The sequence below is a fragment of the Dioscorea cayenensis genome, chromosome 18 (genome assembly GCF_009730915.1).
Source record: "Dioscorea cayenensis subsp. rotundata cultivar TDr96_F1 chromosome 18, TDr96_F1_v2_PseudoChromosome.rev07_lg8_w22 25.fasta, whole genome shotgun sequence".
Classification (NCBI taxonomy): Eukaryota; Viridiplantae; Streptophyta; class Magnoliopsida; order Dioscoreales; family Dioscoreaceae; genus Dioscorea; species Dioscorea cayenensis.
This window is the reverse complement of record NC_052488.1, coordinates 16,306,056-16,321,642: the sequence shown is the minus strand read 5'-3', so window position 1 is coordinate 16,321,642 and position 15,587 is coordinate 16,306,056. Positions and strand designations below refer to the sequence as shown.

General features: G+C 36.5%; 1 long non-coding RNA gene across 1 annotated transcript; it reads left to right on the top strand.

The window, feature by feature from the left end:
• Positions 1-4,932: 4,932 nt before the first annotated feature.
• On the top strand, positions 4,933-9,375 carry LOC120281966. Its single transcript, XR_005542849.1, has 3 exons — positions 4,933-5,005; positions 5,470-5,546; positions 9,273-9,375. It is a non-coding gene; the product is annotated as an uncharacterized LOC120281966 (long non-coding RNA).
• The last annotated feature ends 6,212 nt before the right edge of the window (positions 9,376-15,587 follow it).

Below are 15,587 nucleotides of genomic sequence, written 5' to 3'. Positions count from 1 at the left end.
TGAAGAGACGAAGAGAGAAAAAAGAATAATCAGCGGCACTGATGGTTGTCTCTAGGGATTACCCAAAACAATAACCCCCCACTCCTTCTCAAACTGGACACATGATTGCACTGCCACAACTTCTCATGCAAGGCGCAATTTGGTCCATAAAATTCAAAAGTAACCATGTTACAGCCGGTTACAACTTTTGGGGGTTTGAAGATCATTAACTTTAAAAGGAGGGTGTTTTTAGAGATTGACAAATTAAGGTGGTGTTTTTGAAAATATTGCAAAGTTAGGGGTTTTTTTTGGCAATTTCCACTTATTATTATTATTATTATTATTATTATTATTATTTGGCCTTTTTCCAATATAACCCTTCCATATTTTTAAATTGTCAAAATAATCTCATTAGAAATTTATTCACCCACAGGTTTTAAAACATCACATCAAGCCTAGTCATCTCCAAGGTGATGAATGGACTTTTAAAAAAACACTAAAATATTGACATTTTCTCATTAATACCCTTCTCTTTTAAAAAAAGCACAAAAATAAAATATTTTGTTTTATGAAACAATTTTTAAGTTATCATTGATTTTTAAAAAGTTAGATTTCTTTTAGACTGCATTTATTTTGGGAAAATATGTTGTTGTTGTTATTATCATTATTATTATTATTAAAATACGAATTGTTTTGTATGTTTTTTAAACTTATTTGTGTTTAAATTGTTTTAAACTATTTGTTTTGCTAACATGGGATTAAAGATGGTTCACATGACATATCGTAAGCTGACCAAAGTTTAGACGTAGATATATATACATTAATAAAAATTCTAATTCTAATAGGCATAATTTATGCTTTTTATGTAAACAATCAAACATTATTAAATTGCTTGTCTAACACATGGTAAAAATACGTAATGTAAAATAAGTTATGGATGTATTTGACTATCTGTATTTGTACTTGAATGCAATTATTGTTGTTTAAATTACAAACAAGTTATTCAACCAAAATAATAATAATAATAATAATAATAATAGCAGTAGTAGTAGTTTAAAAAAATTTAAAAAATAATAACTTAAATAGATTTAAAAATTTTGACTTTTGTGATAATTTAAAAAATAACATTTTAATAATAATAATTTTTTAAAATGGCTTAAAACCCCAAGAAAATGTAATAATAATAATTATTATTATTATTATTATTATTATTACTATTATATTTTAAATTATTGCTTATTCTAGACCAGAGTTCATAGAGTGTACTGTGGTCATTGGGTTATTTATATCAGCATCGTATAGGACCAGTTACTTCTCACCTTGAGAAAGGGGGTAGCATATTTTAGGAACTCTCTTCGTCCAATTAGACTGTAAGAACTTATACAACTATTGTACAGCACATAACAACCCTAGAGGAAATCTAATACCCGGACACCCCCTTTAATGCTTGTTTAGCAGTGTTTTTGATAGGGACGCAAGTGTACCCATCGATCATGTAATAAAGTGTGCATGAATGCAGAGTGTCGGTCCACAGGGAAGAAAGTGCATACTACTAATAACCCTAATTATGAAAAATAGCCTAAATTATCGAATGATGTGTGTGTGAACAAAAGCAAGAAAAGATAAGAAAATAAGAAAAAAAATAAGAGAGAAGTCAAGGAAGAAAGGGATATCTGGGCATAGTATCCGTCTAGGGTTATGAAGTACAGGACATAGGTTGTCTAAGTACGCAATCCTATTTGAACTGAGAGGTTTTCAGAATTATACTAAACCCCGATTTATCAAATAAATAGTAACTAAATAGGTGCAGAGCTAATACAGACATCCATACAATCCCATTAACACTCTATGAAACCTTACTGTGAGCTAATGACAATTTCTTAAGTAGATAATCTCCCCCGTAGTGGGAGATTATCCCTAATTTAAATACATAGCTGAAATGCGATTTCTTTTAAAGCCCACTCCACATGATTGCAAAGAGCACGGGGATAATCACTAACTCACTCAAAAGGATTGCTGGAGACAAAGTCTCCAAAGTACCCTAATCAGAAGTGTACTCACTATCCTCTTGAATTGCGGCATATCTATACTAGGCGGAAATTTCCTCTCATCACGTAGCACACCAAACATGATAGCTAGTTCTTTCGCCTCGCTAGTAACCAAGTTTTCAAACAGAAATGATTGTAATTAAGAAAACAACTAAAGCATCAAAGATCCAATAACCAATGTCAATGAAGTAAACCCTAGAGCTCAACTATGCCCAAACATCTACAAATTAGCCCTCTATTAATGGATGGCAAGAATCTAAGATACAAATATTAGGAGGAAACATGAAAACCCAATTCTCAATCATGCTGATGAAGAATCGCCAGAGAAATCCTAGAAAAAGCTTCAACACATGTCACCAAGGTGAACTTGATGGCTACGATTTTCAATCCCCTTGAATGTTGATCCAAATCCCTCTTGAAATCACCTTAAGTGCTGGAGATTCATCTCTTATCTTCCCTAACTTCACCTCCAAGAAATGCCCAAAAGAATAATTTCTTGCTAAAAATCCTCATCAGATCTATTTATACCCGACTACTTATGGGCCTAAAGACGTGATCGTAAGGGAGCTGGAGAAGATAGTCACGAGCCTTACGGGACTACTAACGGTAGTAAGTCATGTCCGTAAGGTCTTCAGTTGTATTATAGTCCAGCTTACGGCCGTAAGAGCTGAACAGTAAACTTTACATTGTTGCTTCTTTGTGACTACATTTACAAGCGTATGCTATGGTTGTAAACTCCTCTGGATGGTCCTTACAGGTATCCTTACTAGCATAAGTCTTTCTCATAAGGTTCTCTGATTTGGCTTTGAATCCCCTTTACGGGCATAAGTATGCCCGCAAGGTTCTCTGGAATCCACTTATGGTTTTAAGCTGCCCATAAGCCACTCAGTTTTGCCTTGTCCTTAACCAAATGATGCCGAGAGAGCTCCAACTTCATTGTTTGATGTCTGGAATGCTTCTTTTGGCTCTCTCTCATCATGAAATGTTGCCCTAAGCCTGAGAATGTAAAACACACTGATAAGTGCTCGTGAATAAGTGTTATTAAGTATACTTTTCTTATATTGAGCATCACTTTTGTCGGGTTTTATGGCTCATTCGTGTGTACTTTCATTTTTTTGTGCATTTAGGGTTGTGGAGACAAGTTTGAAAGAAAGGAAGCAAAAACAAATCATGGACGCGATATTTGAAGAATTTCTTATACCAAACAAGGATCGAGGCGCAAGTTTAGATCACCGACATGTGGGTATGTGCTAACCTCAAAAAATGTGCAAGTAAATTTACAAATTGGAGGGGCACAAAGGCAGTCACACACATATGCTCCAACTTGTGTAATATTGTCAAGAGCTTCGTAAATGTTTTTGAAAGCGAAGATGCGACATGATTTACCTCATGAATATGTGCCCAACCATGCGGCCTTAATGGAAGAAGAAGATTTCGGGAGTAATGTAGCAATCACTGCAGCAAAAGTACTGTAGCAGTTACTATTCACAACATTTAGAAAATGAGAAACCTGGAAATTCACACGCCTGTGTTAGATTTCCACATGGGCGTGTGAAATCCCGATTTCAGCCCTTTAAATACCATTTCAAAGTTTTGTTTTGGTGATCTTTGGCCTATCTTTTGGAGAGAGCGCGGCTAGGGCTTGGAAAGGTTTTTGCTAGGATTTTAGAGCACTTCTATGGCATTCGACATCGATTTCCTTCAAAGGAGAGTTATTGTGGGAGCTTTCGACGGCTTTGATTCTGCGAGGTGTGCCCTAGGCTCAACAAAAGAATATATGGAGAAGAAAAGGTGGCTCCTCAAGACCATCACCATGGAAAGCAAGGGGGTTATCTTTATGGAGTTTTTGCATTCACTTTTGATTTCATCTTTGATCTTGTATCGCTCCACGGAGAGCTAAACCCCTAGTGGGTACTTGGACTTGTAAATCCTATGATTATTTAGTTTTATTGACTTCTGTTATGTTTCTTTAATTAATGTTTTAATTAAGTTCCAATCTTATGTGCTTGTTGTTGTGATTTTCCCTTTGAGTGACACTAGGGTTGAGAACTCCTCTAGGTAACCTCTTGAATGAGTGACACTTCATTAGGTTAGACTTAGCAAGATTGAAGAGGGTCGAGAGGGTGAGTCGAGAGGTAGTGGAACGTCCCCTTTCCCTTCAGACGTTATTTATCCTACCTCCATATTCCAAGAGTTCTTTGCAATCATGATAGAGTGAAGTGCTATTAGATCTTTACCACTTGGGCTTAGTTGCGCGAGTGATAGAGTAAAGCATTGAGAAATCTTTAGTGCTGCGCCTTAATTGTGATTAATTATCCTTCACTTGGACCAAAGGGTTTGATCTACATTAGGGAATAGGGTTCATCATTTGGAATCCCTAAAGCCCCAAGCAGTCCCCCACATTGTGAGGCGTTGAGAGTATACCTTTTCGTTGGGGCATAGTATAGAGGGCTAGTCATGGTTGACCTTAGGTTTGGGACCGTGTGTCTTTGGATCTCCATGACTCATTAAACTTCAGTTAAGAGGTATAATATTAGTCTTGCACTTGAAACAATATGTGATACCCTATTCGGAATTTTTTGCCTCAGGACTTTTTCAATTTTTGTGCATGTATTAGGGGTAAAATGGTCATTTTGCACTAGTGGCGTCCTTGCATGATTGTACAGTTGGCTGTGTGTGAAAACCAGTCAAAAACTAGGGGCAAAACGGTCTTTTGGACTCTTTTCATTCTATTTTCTCTCATAAGGGCATTTTGGTAATTTTCTCATTTAAAAAAAAGGAATTTGAAAATCTGAATGAGAGGATAAGAAGCCAACGTGGCTTCATATCTTTCTCTCATTCTTTCTTCTTTTTCTTCTTCTAGTTCTTTTCTTTCTCTTCTTCGGCCGAACGCCCATTTTTGAAAAAAAAAAATTCGCCGTCGAGTTTTCCCAACGAATCAACGCTCTTATTCTCTTCCTCTCATTCTCCTGAGCTTGGTAAGGCTTCGATCCAAGGTTTTTCTTTTGTATTTTTCTCGTATTTCATCGTTTTTGAAATCTTTGAAACCCTAGAAATAAACCTTGGTTTGAGTTGTTTTTGGGCTCAAATCGAAGCCAGTGTCATTGTTATTCATTTGTGTGAATGTTTGTAAAGAAATTTCGTGATTTGGTGTTGTAAATCGGAAAGAACTGTCGCAGTACTGTAATAAATCCGGAGTTACTGTAGCACCAAAAAAAAAATCTTGGCCTTTTCTTGTATTTCTTTGGTCCAAATCGAATCCCTATTACCTAGAAGCCATTGGAACTAGTTTTACTTCGGTTTGAGGTTGTTTGGGTCCAAAATGACGTCATTTTCCCCTAGAACCCTAATGTTACATGTCTGACATGTAACATTACATATGCATGCATATTGATTCTGAGTTTGGTTTTGATTGCTTCTTGGGTTCCTTGCTTGTGTCTAGGTGGCAAAACATCTTCGAAGAGGAAGGAAATCACCGACCAGTGCGCGCGTCTCTATGCGAAACGACATGTTTTGTGGGTGGGTTATGTTGAGTGCACAATTTTAATTGAGTATCAGAAATATTTTATTTGTTTCTGAAATGATTTCTATGGCTTTATCATATTTTAAATTACTATTTCGTGGGTTAAAGTAAAGTGAAGATGACCACTAGATAATATGGTTTGTTGGGATGACTTGTGATTTATTCTTTGAAAATCATGAGAAAACTTACTGAGGATGTAGTTGTGTTAGTTGAGATTGAACTTGAGGACATACCTGCTTAGTGGATGAATGGAAATTGTTGATTATTACAACGAGTTCATTGAGCTTAAGTGTTATAAGTGAAATTGATTATGCTAAGGTATATAACTACACTAGTACATTGGAATTGGGATGACTTGTGGAACCTTATGCATGATCTTGGGTAGTCAGTGAGGTTGATGCTAATATTTTCCTTGTAATATTTGAGAACCATGGATGACATAATTTCAATTATGCTGTAGGATTACCAAAGTTGATGAGGTTTGTTCTTGTGAGCATAGTGTAGGGTGCTTAATTGCATTTGGATCATATTGTGGTATCTATTGGGTGGATGTCAATGATTATGATTATTACTTTAAATGGAATCTCTTTAGAAGGTTGATGATGAATAGCTTGAGTTATATATGACTAGTGTTGGATTGCAAAACTGAATATTCTTGTGAATTTAGAGGAGATAGTCAACTTTTGAGTATTTTGACAATAGGATTATTATAGATGAAGTAAATATTGATGTTGAGGTAATGGCACCATGATAAGGATCTAAGATATAATTGAGTATAAGAAAGGGGTTGAATAGTAAAGACTTGTGAAAGTAGATACCCGATGATGTGTAAAGTATGATTTGATCAATATATATTGGCATGTGTAAATATAGGTGATGAGATGAACACATTTTCATGACTTTTAAAGGACTTGGATTTGGTGGTTGACTAGACTTTGGAGATTAATCATGTACCTGGAGGAAAACTTAGTGAGCTGCAGAAGGAGAAAGCTAGAATGATCCTAAGTAACTTAAGGTTTAACTAGACCAAAACCCATGTTTGTTGTGATGACTTTTTACACTATTGGCATCTACTTCTAGAAATGATTTGTAAAACCTTTCGCTTTTATAAATATATCTTTGGTTATGAGAAAAGGGGTTCCATTTCTGAATGCCATGTTCATCTAGATTGTGGATAGTACAGTGTATTTAATTTCAGTTGGTTTTATTGTCTTAAGCAATGTTTTAATCAACTTGAAAAGCTTCATGTGTTATTGAACTATTCTTGGCATTTGGACAGAAAATGTTTTTGAACATATTGGTATATCGGGATCGGAATACTTTACGAAAGTTTATGTGCATTTTTATGCCTTTGACATTGGCTTTGTGGAAATAATGTTTATTTCCAAAATGTGAATGCTTGTCCTGGATAAGGACCCTGTGATATGATTTCTACAGATTGTATTATCACTACATCTACATGATGGTTTAGTTGCTGGCATCCTACTGCAGTAGGTGGTTTTCACGGCCAGCCTGTTGAGGTGGCGTGGAAGATCGGCAAACTTATTGATCCTGTTTAGGTGGGAGTACAGAGCCCTGACTGGAGATTTATCGGGAAGCCGGGGTCACCACACGGTGGACCGATTGGTCAACGTTAAGGGCATGAGTTTCTTGACGGCTCCGAACCTAGCCGCGGCCACGGCGAAGGTTTAGAGAGGTTTTCTAGACCATGTTGCATTCCTTTTGTAGTGTTGTATTAAACTGCAGTTTTGGCAGTGAGTATCTGTTTCATGTTTTTTGAGACTCGTATTTTATAGTTGTTCTATATATTTATCTGAGTGGAACTGTTATGATCCATTTGCATTATTTTAAAAGTGTGGTTTGATATTCTTTTAGATTTGTGCTAACCCATTCACTAAGTGACCTTGGTTACTCACCCCTCCCCTCCCTTCCAGGCCTAGGTAGTTTGGGCGCGTTATAGCGAGGTGAAGTGCTTGGCAGTTTGTATCTCAAGTTAAGTTTTTTTGTTTATTGCATGGTGTAATTACAGTGGATCCACTAGTGTCCTAAACTCGGTTGATTTTCTGAGTGAAAGTTTTTACTTCCTTGTATCTTCATTGTGGTTATGTTACTTAGCTAAGTTTATGAGCCTTGCGAGGACTCGTGGGTTGAGTGGTGGATGTCCCTCCTCGGGTTATCGCTGCGGTTGTCACGTGGAGGCCCGTGGGTCGGGGCGTGACACAATAGTCCTAGGGCGAGCATTGTCCGAGTACCCTATTTCACCTTTGATTACTTTCTCCAATTTCTCTTGTTCTCTCTCTCTTTTCGTTTATTTTCATTTTAATCAATACCTTGAATCACAATCATAACTTGACTTTTACTATTAGCTAAGTAGTAATACTACTTGTTTCTAGACATCTATTCCCTGTGGATTCAACTACCCACCCGTTGGGTACTTTATTACTTCGACAAATCGTGCATTTGCAGTACACATGCAAGGGGTGTGCTTCTTGGGAGGCAACCCAAGTCTTTATTGCTTTTCTAGGTTTAGTTTAGTTTTGGCATGAATAATTGCTTAAGTGTTGGTGTTTTAATTTTAATCTGTTATTGCTATGGTTTTTCTCGTAGATTGTTGGTGTTTTATTCGTGCCTTCACGTGATTGGCAAGGTTTTAAGTCGTTTGAGTGTGTTTTCATGAGTCTCTGGTCAGTTCTTCATTATAATTACAGTCTCTGTACCTTATGTTGGTGCTGCAGATTTGTTCTGTAGAAACTATATTTTTTTTAGCAATCCAGAGAAAACACAAGGCCGTGTGGCATTTCTACACGGGCGTGTGTTTCTGTTCAGAGTTCAACTTCTCCATCCTGAGAAGACACAGGGGCGTGTGAATGCCCCTGTGAGCGACCTTGCGAATCCACACGCCAGTGTGGAATTTCCATAAGAGCGTGTGAATTCCTGCAGACTGAAAGTTTTCCATCCCAAGAAGACACAGGGGCGTGTGGCCGCCCCTATGAGTCCCCCTGTGAATCCACACGCCAGTGTGGATTTTCCACAGGGGCGTGTGGAACACTTAGGAATGTTTTTAGGAGAACAGAGAAACCACAAGGGCGTGTGAGTGCCCCTGTAGCTGGCCAGGTTGGGCACAAGGGTGTGGGTAATTCCCACACGCCTATGTGGATGCTTTCAGAGCCCAAAGTGGCCATCCCGAGAGCACATAGGGGCGTGTGGATGCTCCAGTGAGTTCCCAGTGGAGCCACATGAGCGTGTGTAATTTCCACATTTTTGTGTGGATGTGTAGAATTCAAAAGGCCGCGACCCTCCTTCATAACCTTTCGTGTCTTTTCAAATCTAAACATCTCCACACCAAAAGAACGCATCCTCTCATCTTCTCGACTTTCTCTCCATCTATTTAAATGGTTTTTGAGTTGTTTTCCGATCGTATCCAAAGCTTTTGATTTCTTTTTGTCAGTAAGCTTCTCCTTCCTTTTTCTTTGACAATCTTGTGTTCTTTTGCTTGGTTTGTCCTATTTGGCATGGATTTCATGGTTAGAATGATGATGAATGTTTATAGAATGGATGTAGAAGCTTTTTGTGATGTATTGTAAAATTTTTGTGAACTTTGGCCACGCTGTTGTCGCGCCCTCAAGATCCATATGGACATGTGGAAATTCCACATGACCGTGTGTATTTCTGCAGATTGATTTTTCTAGTTTCATTTGATGATTTCTTTTCAATTTTTGCAGGAATAGCTTCCCAATCAAAGAAGTTGGCCGGAAAATGCCCCGTGATCCATCTCTAGAGCAACTTGAGTTCGCTATACCCAAATATCAAGTTAGATTTGAGCGTTTGTCGAAGCTGAAGTTTGGAGAGTCTAGATTTCCTGACATCACTGCTTTGAGGGAGATACAGTTGGGTGACGAGATGGCACATGAAGTCAATGAGTTACTTTCTGTGGGTAGTTGGTGACGTCTATTGTCTATCAGAGAGCCGGTTATCTATATGTTAACATTGGAGGTGCTCGCATCATTCGAGTTTGACCGATCGTATGCCAGTTTCACTAGTGACGATGCTATTCAATTCCGTGCGTTTGGTTAGTACCATAGCATGAGTGTGACTCAATTCTCAGTCCGTCTTGGCTTATATGATGATGATTTCATTAACACTGAGGAGTATGAGTAGCTACCGACTGATTATCCACATAGTTTGACTCCATAGCGCGTTTACATGATGCTTTGTGGCGAGGGTCAGTATGAGCCTGGGATTTCCAAGGCCACGTATCTTTCTCAACCCACCTATAGATACATCCACGCCGTTCTCAGCAGATCAGAGAACGGTCGTGGTGACAGTACTGGAGTTCTCAGTCATCAAGAGCTGTTGTTGTTAAATATGATGATACAGAGCAAGCCTCTTCACTTAGGACATATCGTGGCCGAGTACTTGTGTCATCAGGGCCAATATATCCAGTTAGAGTGATATTTGCAGGCCCATACATCACTAGACTCGTCATGGGGATGGATCTACTTGAGGCGATCAGAGGGGTAGAGAAAGCTATTGTTCCATCCCTTCTCGGACTAGAGTATGAGATTGATGGGTATGGTGCGCAGATATAGACCGAGCACTTACGTGATGATCATGCCATCACTAGAGGCGTCCGAGGGTGAGGGTTCTCAGCCTACTCCACAGCCACAGCAGGAGCCGATGGACACCGATATACCCCCTGCAGCACAAGAGCCTCCTCCAGTGCATATCATTTCTAAATCTCAAGCCCATGATCATCTTGAGAGGCTTAAAAGTGTTGTAGGGGTGTTACAGGCAGATTTGATGGAGGTTCGCGCTACTCAGGCTGCGAACCACACTGAGGTGATAACACATCTCACTTTACCCCAGCAGATCCTTGAGCGAGACATGTCCTCACTATTTGTTATGAGACCCCGAGCACCACCAGATTCATCAGCATCACCAACAGCAGCATCACCAGCAGTAGATGACACCGACGCTTGAGCCGTCTTTCTCTTTATGTTTCTTTACGTTTCTGTTGTTTTATTTCAGTATTTTAGTTTGGACTTGTATTACTCAGAAAGGTTTTTCCTTCTGAGTTTATCTTATTGCTTTCAGTTGTATCGAGTTGTATTTCATTTTCATATCTTTATAGACTCAATTTATTTTGTTTCTGTTGAGTTTTACTGAACCCCCTTGTGTATATATGCAGATGGTCTTGTGAGTCTTATAATTGAGGATTAGTCATTGGCACGGTCATGTGGCATTCCATATGGCTGTGTGTGCTCCATAACCCATTGGAATTCAACTCTCAATGAATATAGCTCCATCAAATGTAACATTTGAGTTCAGGGTAGTATTGCTTCAATTGCCCATCTTCACACATGTTTTACTTGTTTTATTCTTTATTGAGCTTACATGTGTACATTGAGGGCAATGTACATCTTAAGTGTGGGGTGGAGTTCACATTACACATGTTCTACACTTATGCATTCTTTGTTCATGCTCATTAGCCAATGGTGGTTCACCTTAGTTGCAAAGGTTGTATTCTTAAGTCTAGGAGAATTTTGAACATTCAATACCATTATGCTCTAGTTTTACTTGAATTTTAAGGAAATTTTGCCCGATTATTTCTTGTTGCACTACTCATTTATTAAACCTTGTGGAAACTCAAGTTCAACACTTAAAGGACTATTTTAGCATTCTCTTGGTTTAAATTTCTATGGAAAAAAAAAAATGAAAGTTGTGTCTTGCTTGTGCATTGGGGGTAGAAAGAGCTACCACCTATGAAGTATGAAACTACTCTCATAAGTCGGATACTAGGATTCCCTAATGAGAGAAAGAGCTATCTAATAGGATGAGTGAAATCTACTACCCCGGTAGAAAGAGCCACCACCTCAAAAGTGTGAAAGCCACCTTGGCGGCCGCCTAGAAAAGGGGTACCTTAGAGGATGTGTGAAGCTACCACCTTCTCTTTTTGTGTATAAATAGGTCCTCTTTATTAAGAACTTTGAGGAATACATGTTGGTTTGACTTGAGCGAGTTTACACACACTTACACATTGTCAGGTTTTTCATCCTTTATTGATTTGAGTTTTTAGCTAGAGCAATGATTTTTCTTATTCGGTGTTTAAATTTTTCTTACTTCTAAAATACCTCTTTTGCATACTTTTGGTTAACCTAAGGCAGAGCACCTTCAATTGTTCCTCTTAAATGCTTTAATGATTTATTTTTGCTTAAGGACGAGCAAAAGCTTTAGTGTGGGGAGTTTGATAAATGCTCGTGAATAAGTGTTATTAAGTATACTTTTCTTATATTGAGCATCACTTTTATCGGGTTTTATGGCTCATTCATGTGTTTTTTTGTTCTTTTATGCATTTAGGGTTGTGGAGACAAGTTTGGAAGAAAGGAAGCAAAAAAAGATCATGGACACGATGTTTGAAGAATTTCTTATACCGAACATGAATCAAGGCACAAGTTGTGATCACCGGCATATGGATGTGTGCCAACCTTCAAAAATGTGCAAGTGAATTTACAAATTGGAGGGGCACAAAGACAGTCACACACATATACTCCAACTTGTGTAATATTGTCAAGAGCTTTGTCAATGTGTTTGAAAGTGAAGATGCAATATGATTTACCGCGTGGATGTGTGCCCAACTATGCGGCCTCAATAGAAGTAGATTTCAGAAGTATTATAGCAGTTTTTCTGTAGCAATTCACTGTAGCAAAGTACTGCAGTAGTTACTGTTTATAGCGTGAAGAAAATGAGGAACTTGGAAATTCACACACCCTTATGGAATTTCCATATGGGTGTGTGAAATCCCGATTTCAACCCTTTAAATACAGCTTCGAAGTTTTATTTTGGGGATCTTTGGCATATCTTTTGGAGAGAGCGCGGCTAGGGCTTGGAGAGGTTTTTGCTGGGATTTTGGGGCATTTCTACGGCATTCGACATCGATTTCCTTCAGAGGAGAGTTATTGGGGGAGCTTTCGACGGCTTTGATTCTGTGAGGTGTACCCTAGGCTCGACGGAGGAATCTTTGAAGAAGAAAAAACAGCACCTCAAGACCATCACTACGGAAAGCAAGATGGTTATTTTTATGGAGTTTTTGCATTCACTTTTGATTTCATCTTTGATTTTGTATCGCTCTATGGAGAGCTAAACCCCTAGTGGGTACTTGGACTTGTAAACCCTAGAATGATTTTGTTTCATTAACTTCTATTATGTTTCTTTAATTGATGTTTTAATTGAGTTCTAATCTTGTGTGCTTGTTGTTGTGATTTTCCCCTATAGTGACACTAGGGTTGAGAACTCCTATAGGTAACCTCATGAATGAGTGACACTTCATTAGGTTAGACTTAATAAGATTGAAGATGGTCGAGAGGGTGAGTCGAGAGGTAGCGAAACGTCCCATTTCCCTTCCGATGTGATTTATCCTACCTCCATATTCCAAGAGTTCTTTACAATCATGATAGAGTGAAGTGTTATTAGATCTTTTCCACTTGGGCTTAGTTGCACGAGTGACAGAGTGAAGTGTTGAGAAATTTTTAGTGCTGGGGCTTAATTGTGATTAGGGATTCTTCGCCTGGACCAAAGGGTTTGATCTGCATTAGGGAATAGGGTTCATCACTTGGAATCCCTAAAGCCCCAAGCAATCCAACAGAGTGTGAGGTGTTGAGAGTATACCTTTCCGTCGGGGCATAGTGTAAAGGGCTAGTCACGGTTGACCTTAGGTTTGGGACTTGGATCTCCATGACTCATTAAACTTCAATTAGGAGGTATAATATTAGTCTTGCACTTGAAACAATAGTCCTAGGATGAGCATTGTCCGAGTACCCTGTTTCACCTTTAATTACTTTCTCCGATTTCTCTTGTTACCTCTCTTTTCGTTTATTTTCATTTTAATCAATAGCTTGAATCACAATCATCACTTGACTTTCACTATTAGCTAAGTAGCAATACTACTTGTTTCTAGACATCTATTCCCTGTGGATTCGACTACCCACCCGTTGGGTACTTTATTACTTTGGCAACCCATGTATTTGCGGTACACACGTAAGGGGTGTGTTACGCACTATATTTAGCATCAAATTGCACAATATGACTCTAATTCATGCCAAATAAATGTACAAAGTGATATAAAATATATGAATGTTGTACACTCATCGCCCATAATAAACCACTAATCCCCCATGCTAATCATCATAGCTAACCAACCACCCATAATTACCAAGCCAAATCCGCACAATTCACGGGTTAGTCAAACGCCCTTTTGAAATAAAAAATAATAATTTAAGACATTCCAAAAATTCCAGTTGGTTGCTTAACCCAATTCACAAAGCTAGTTAATGTGGATCATGGTTTGAAAAAAAAAATCCAACCCGTAACCAGCCTGCTTTAGTGCAAGTCAGTTACAGGTTTTCGATCATACCAATTAGGTCATTGGCCTTGCAAATTTTTATCAGGCTGGGTTGGTTTGAAATCTGGCCCATACCCTCCTCTAATGGCTTTGATTTAAAATAAAGATTATATAGTAACAGCACATCACTCTTAGTTAGATTTTTCCCCGAATTCCTTTGCATAAAATATAATTGCTAATTTTATATTTTAAAAAAAAATTATAATGCATTAGAATTATATAAAAATATTATTTACTTTTAAGTAGTTTTATATGTTTGAAATTTATAAATTTTCACAATATTTTCACCATAAAAACACAGATTATATTCCACTACTTTCCTTACATTGAAAGTTATAACTTGATACCTTTTTCCCCTTAAATTGGTATATCCACATTTTTATAATAGTAATATTTTTATAATTTATCAAAATCATTACAACAAATATGTTTGATGTATGAAGATAAAAATTAATGTTTAAAATAAATTATAAACAAAATGGAAAAAAAATGTACCAATAATTGTTATTAATCAGCAATGATTATTAATTAAATAACCAAAATTTAATCAGATTTTAAGAAAATCTATAATTACCAAAACTTATTCCCAAAAATAAATTTTACAGAAGGAGATCTGTTTGTAAATTTACAAACGGATATGGCATCCATTTGTAAAATTACAAATGGAAGAAGGATCTGTTTGTAGTTTTACAAACAGACGGTGATCCCCTTGTAAAATTACAAACGAATGCCTATTCCATTTGAAAATTTATCAACTGATCCTCGTCTGTTGGTAAAATTACAAACAAATCCTTGATCTATTAGGGAAATTACAAACCAATCCTCGTAAACGTTTGTAATTTTATTTATTAATTATATATATTTTATTTTTAAAATTCATTATATCTTGAAATAGCCAGTACAATTTGAAAATTTATATATTGTATGTTTTTTGGAATACTTATTATGACTTTACATATTTAAGTTATTATCATATCTATTTTAATTTTATATATATATATATTAATTCTTTGAAGAAAAGTTTTATACTTGTTTATATATATAAGCAATTTACAAAATCCCAAATGATTTTTATCCTAAAAAGCTATACTTATAAAAGAAGTTAATATATTTATAATAATTATATATATTAAAATTTTAATTAATAATTATAAATTAATATTTCATGACTACAATTAAGAAAATTTATAATTACTTAAATTGATTACGAGCAATAATTTTTTTTAAAAAAAATTATAATCAATTTTTAAAAATATTGATCTATTATTCATTAAATCCTAATCTTATAACTAAGTATCTCTATAATATTTTTTTAAACAAATATTATATATACATATACATAAAAGTTATTTATCATTTTTCCAAATCATCTTAAAAAAATTATTTTTTTTTAGTAAAATATAAATTTAGCAATGAAAGCTTGTTTCCTTTTATAATTTACAAATGGAATTAAATTATGTTTCTAATATATTTGTAATCCGTTACTAATTTACCAACAGATTGCAAATCTGTTTTTAATTTACAAACAGAGTTAAGTTCTATTTCTAAAATAGAAACGGATTATCAACGGATGAAATTTACGTTTCAAAATTTGAAATAGATGTAGATTATGTTTCTAAAATCAAAACATATGGTTAAT